The sequence below is a fragment of the Passer domesticus genome, chromosome 29, assembly GCF_036417665.1.
Source record: "Passer domesticus isolate bPasDom1 chromosome 29, bPasDom1.hap1, whole genome shotgun sequence".
Classification (NCBI taxonomy): domain Eukaryota; kingdom Metazoa; phylum Chordata; class Aves; order Passeriformes; family Passeridae; genus Passer; species Passer domesticus.
In genome coordinates this window covers 1,851,171-1,856,825 of record NC_087502.1, presented here as the reverse complement: position 1 = coordinate 1,856,825, position 5,655 = coordinate 1,851,171, and the positions used below count along the sequence as shown (strand labels likewise).

General features: G+C 58.9%; 1 long non-coding RNA gene across 1 annotated transcript; it reads left to right on the top strand.

Annotated features, from left to right (window-relative positions):
* Window positions 1-310: 310 nt before the first annotated feature.
* On the top strand, window positions 311-2,668 carry LOC135287464 (uncharacterized). The gene is made up of 4 exons (XR_010351147.1): window positions 311-398; window positions 487-744; window positions 1,180-1,254; window positions 2,552-2,668. It is a non-coding gene; the product is annotated as an uncharacterized LOC135287464 (long non-coding RNA).
* The last annotated feature ends 2,987 nt before the right edge of the window (window positions 2,669-5,655 follow it).

Genomic DNA, 5,655 nt, shown 5'->3' with positions numbered 1-5,655 from the left:
GGAGGGATGGAGGGATAGAGGGTTAGTTGTGGCACTCCTGCCACAGTTTTCCCCAGTGCTTTAGCAAGAGTTTCAGGTGTGGGAGTGAGAGAGAGCCCCAGGGTCCTAGGCTGCTCCAGCAGCCCCTCCAGGGATGTTGCAAAGGGCAGGGAAAGAAGGAGCAGGAGCCAGCCCAGAGTTCCTAAGGCCCCTGTGCAGCTTTGGCCATGTCCATTGACATCGGGCTCGCACGGCCTTACCCGACCCCCTTGCAGTGCCCAGTTCCCTGAGGCAGAAGGGGATCCCAGCACACCCTGAAAAATGTTCTCATCTGTGCTCTGATCTAGCTGAGATTGCTCAGAAGGCTTCTCCATTAGCTTGGCTGCATAAAGTTTTGAAGCCCTTGGAGTCTCCTGCAGGTATGTTCTCAGTGTGCCACCAAGGAATAATTGTTGACAACCTGGAAGGAACCAGGTGACAGAAGCTTCTGTGGCTCTTGTGTTACAGATGTGTCTGCAGGGAGGACTTTTCCTGTTCCTTTGCTGATTCGTACACAGAAGCCTGTCTCCCATGGCAGGGGTGAGTAGTGTGCTCCTGCTGACCCCACAGGCTGAGCCCTGCTTTTGTGGGATCCATTCCTGGGAAACGGAACTACTTTCTCTTAAGGTCCTCTCAGGGGGAAGAGCAAAGGCAAAAAACAGAAGAAACCCCACGAGCCAAACAACATCCTGAAACACATAGTGACAGAACTGCACAAAGGCCATGGTGAGAGCATTTCCATTTCGCTCATGTTTCCCCTGGGTCTCAGCAGCCGGGGACTTTGGCTGCACATCTGGACACGCCGTGCCTGGCACAGCAGGAAGGGATCCATGGCAGCCTCGCTGCCCCGCTGCTGCTTTCTCAGCCTGGCCTGGCTGCAGCTTCTGCCCAGCCTCTGCAGAAAGGCATTTGGCATCAGCTGACAGGCTGCCCAAACTGCACCACTGGCCTGAAATCCTCTGCAATTTCCCAATCCCCAGGCCCATCCGGAGTGGTGGCTCTTTGGAGGAGGGAGGGCCATAGCCAGCCCCAAGGCACTGGAGGGATCAGGATTTTCCTGATCCTTATGCATGACTGGGACATGTGTTGCCTCCTGAAGAGGCCACCTCCCCAGTGCATAATGATTCCATCTGATCTAGCTGTGCCTCTTCCTTTCTCAAGGGATGGACAGAGAGGCTCTGTGGAAGGTGGCATTTCCTGAAGGAAGGGAAGAGATGCCAGGCACAGTCCCAGAAGGTAATTGCTGTGCCTCTGGGCCTGAGCCCTGATGAGGCTTGAGCTGCCTGCCATCTGTGCTGCCTGGCAGTGTGGGCACAGCCCGGACAAGACTGGCACAGCCCAGGGGAATTATCCCGAGCAGGCTCGGGGCACTCGGGTACTGAGCAGTCCTGCTGGGGTCCCTCTGTGGGAGACACTTCCTGAAACCTGGAAGCGAGTGCATGGGGTGCCCATGGTGAGGAAAGGGCAGAGGAGGGGAGCAAGTCTCCAGTGTGTCCTGAGAGAGCCTGGATATGTGCCCTTGGGCTGTGGGAGCTGTTCCATGGGCAGGTGGGCAAGCAGGAGGGAGGGTCAGAGGTTGGGAGGGATAGTTGTGGCACTACCTGCTGCAGTTTTCCCCAAGCATTTAGTGAGGGGTTCCTGTGTGGGAATGAGGGAGGCCCAGGGCCCTGGGCTCCTCCAGCAGCCCCTCCAGGGATGTTGCAAAAGGCATGGGAAGTGTGTGGAGAGTGACCAGGAGACACAGGCTCCCACAGCCTTACCCAACCCCCTTGCAGTGCCCAGTTCCTTAAGGCAGAAAGGTATCCCAGCACACCATGGAAATGGTTCTGATCTCTGCTCCCTTTTAGATTGGGATCACGACTTAGATCACTTGGAAACACTAGTAAATGGTGGTTTGAAGACCTTGCCAGATGTTGGAGGCAAGTTCTCAATGTACATTTCCTGACAGAATAATCAGTGTCCATGTGGCAAGAGCTCAGTCAAGTGGCATTTCCCTTAAGTTCCTCTGAAGGTTGATCAGTTCAGGAAATCTTGCCCTGCTCCATTCTGGAGCTTGGAAGGATCCCACAGGATTGCTGTCAGTGGAAGCATTTAGCTGTCCATCTTCCTCCCGTGTGCAATGCCAGTGTGTCCTTCCATGTGCTCTGTGCAGCCAGGGAGAAGGGCAGAGAGGGAAGGGGCTGGGCCCAGGGCTGTGCCCCGGGGCTGTGCTTGTGGCAGCTCCGTTGCCAGCCCCAGGGAGCCTGAGCTGCTCCTGCTGCCACTGCCAAGCCCTGGCCCTGCCTGGGGCTGGCTTTAGAGCGGCTGGCAGCTCCAGGGAGTCCTTTCTGCCCCGACTGCCCCGCAAGGGGCTCCTTCCATTCCAGTGTGGGGCCACTGCAGGCACGAGGTCCCCCTGCTCCTGAGTGGAAGGCAGAGCTGAGGGAGTGCCTTGGAGGGCACCAATCACCCAAGTGCCCTCACTGCCACTCAGGCCTGAAGGAGAATCTTCAACAGTGCCACAGCAGCTCTTCTGTCCTGCCTTTCTTTGCAGCTAACCCAGTTGGTGAAAGTGATCTGGCTTCCCAACCCACGTTCAGGATTGAGTCTCTGGGAGATGCTGAGGGTAGGTCAAGGCCTTTCCCCTGGGAGAGCTGCCGGCTCAAGGGCCCAAAGCTTGGCCAAGGAGGCAGCGCTGCAGGTGCCAGCACAGAACCATGCACGTGTGTGCCCATGCCCTGCACAATCCCCTCATGATTTCTGCTCAGCGCTGGCAGCTGTCTGGGGAAGGGAGAGCCCTGGCCCAGCCACAAAAGCCCAGATACTTTGTAAATCCTTTCCCCATTTTTGATAAGCATGCTGCCCTGAAGATGCCAGCAAAGAAATGGGGAATTGTTCCATCTGACCCAACTGTCCTTTTTTGTTTCTCAAGTGATGGACCAAAAGGCAGGGCTGAAGGAGGTGTTTCCCCAAGGAAGCAGTGGCTCATTGGCAGCCCCAGCTGCAGGAAGGAAGGCGATGGCAGCCACGGGCACAGGCACAGCAGGTAATTGCTGTGCCGGGCTCAGCCCTGGGTGGGGCTGTGTGGCAGCGGCTCTTCCCCCAGGGCCTGCCCTTGCCCAGCCCGGCAGCAGCCAAAGCTGGAGGCGCCTCGGCTTCCAGGCCTCTGGAGCTCGTTCAGAGCCCCGGGGAAACGGGACTGGTGCAGCAACGTCCCTCCCGCTGCAGCTGCTGCAGAGCTGGCCCTGAGTGCCCAGAGGCCCAAGGCACAGGAGCAGCCCCGAGCGGGAGCCCTGCCGCCAGCCCAGGGCCAGAGGCAGCCCTGGCTCCCGACTGAAGAGGGGCTGCGCTGGTTCCTGACAGGGCCTGAGCCTGTCCCCTGGGGCTGGGGGAGCTGTCACGGGGCAGGGAGGGCCAGGGGTGGCAGTGGCTGCTCAGGGATGGCTTTGGCCCGTGTCCCTGGCAGCAGCCAGTGCCCAAGCAGCTGCGCTGCCCCTGGGCTCTCCTCCCGGCCTGCTGGGCTTTGTTGGGTGGCACAGCCTGTGCCCAGGGGCGGCAAGGTGCCTGCAGGCCCCAGCTCTGGGGGAAACAGAGAACGTCCTGCCCGTATCCACCGTGCTGCCAGCTCAGCAGTGCAGCACAGCACGGGCTCACGCTCCCCATTGCTCCCACAGATGCAGCCGGCACCACAACACGTCTTCCCAATGCCCAGAAGGGCCTCGGAAGGGGCTTCTGTAAGGGAGCAGGCTGCTGGGCAGGGTTACTGACAGGCCTGCTTTTTTTGGAGTTTATCTTCATCTTATGCTGGGTCCAAATTAATTTTTACTGCAAGAGAAAATGGTGAGTGTTTTCTTCATCTTTCCGTGAAACAGCTGCTTATGAAAATCTAATGCAGACAGGAAACATTCGCAGGGAGGCCGCCATGGAGTTGTGGCCAGTCCATGATTCTCCAAATAACTCTGCTGAGGGTTCTGCTGCTGCCCAGTGCTTCCATTGGCCTCTTAATTGCTGGGCCTTGTCCTGGGGGGCCTGCTGGGGCTGCAGCCAGTGCTGGCTCCCACTGAGGCTGCCTGGCCAAGAGCAGCCCCAGGGGCACGGGGCAGAGGCAGAGGGAGGTGGGGAGGAGAAAGAGCAGGGCTGAGATTGCCCTTGAGAGGCAGAGGTGCTCTGGGGCCTGCTCCTGTCCAGGGACCCTGCCCAGAGCCGTCCCTGTAGGCCTGTGCCAGCAGCTCCAGCCGTGCTGGGGAGCCTTGCCAGCTCTGGGACCTGCTGTGCAGGAGGGTCCCTGTGTGCCCCTGGCAGCTGGGGCCTCAGCCACTTCCTCTCTTCACAGGTGCTCCTGTGCATCTGCAGAAGACGAGCCGAAAAACAGAGGCAATGAAAACCTGATCATTTATCCCAGGTCTTCACTTCCGCCCCTATTTGCCCTGCCGTGTCTGCATCACCATCCATGAGTCCATTCCATAACCCACCCCTCCACAATGTGTCCCTCTGCTCCTGAGCCCCCTGGTCCTGTTCCCCGGCCAGGACTGAAGGTGGGCAGCCCTTGTCTGGCAGGGCAGGTCTTGGCCCATATTTTATGTTCAAATAAAGAGTTGGAGTTTTCACAACTATGTCCAAGTGGTAGCAGCAGCAAAGTCCACCCGGCAGCAGCACTGGCTGAGCTCCATGCCCAGGAGCAGGGGCTGCTGTGCCCAGCGGCGGGGCCCCGAGGGGATGGGGGAGCCTATGCTGAGCGTCCCTGGGCTGAGGGCACATTTCCTTCTGGGTGATCAGCTGGGCCTGGACCTCATGAGGTTCACTGGGATATTTTGGGTTCCCTGCTGAGGAGTGCAGGGATCCCTCATGAGGCACAAAGGAGTATTGATGGCCTCTCCTAAGGTGTGCAGGGATCCCTCATGCAGTGGGCAGCAGGGTTAAATTTGAGGGGGTTTTTTACTCTTCTCAGCACAGCACAGGGACACTTGGCCGAGGTTTTGCCAAGCTGGGAGAAAGCCTCTTGCAAAGCCTTGGGTCCAGCCTGTGGGCACAGCGGGCGGCGCAGCCCATCCCCTGGGCCAGTCCGGGCTGCTCAGGCCGGGCTGGGCCGGGCCAGGCTCGGGCCCCGGCAGGGAAGGGCCGCGGCCCTGGGCTCTGCTGAGGCTGCTGAGCTCCAGCCTGCCCTGTGCTGCAGCCCAACACATTGACAGCCATGGCCGTGCCCTGGGCCACCGCAGGCACCCAGGGCTACAGCTGAGGCCGCGCCTTCTCCCACTGAAGGGAGGCTGGCTCTGTTCCCTCGGAGGGCACAGCTTAGCTCCCAGCACCTTTGTAAACCTGCCTGCTGGGGAAATGCTGGGGGCCAGAGTGTTCCAACCCTTCTCACTGGGATGTGTGGCTGGTGGTGTAGGGATTTTAACATTTTTTCCCTCTAAATTTGTGTCCTGGCAGAGGGTTAAGTTTGCTTGCTCTCAGTAGGGCGCTTTTCTTCTTGGCGGTCAGTTGGGTTTCAATGCAGCCAGGGTTGAAAGAGGATCTCTGGCCGCTTGGGCCGTGGTTGTGGGACACCTTGGCTTCATCCTTCCTTTGGCTGTGATTTGCACTGGTGCTTGTGCAGGCATTTTACAGTAACTGGCTTCAGTTTGTTCCTCCTGGTACCAAAAACCGAGACTAAACCTC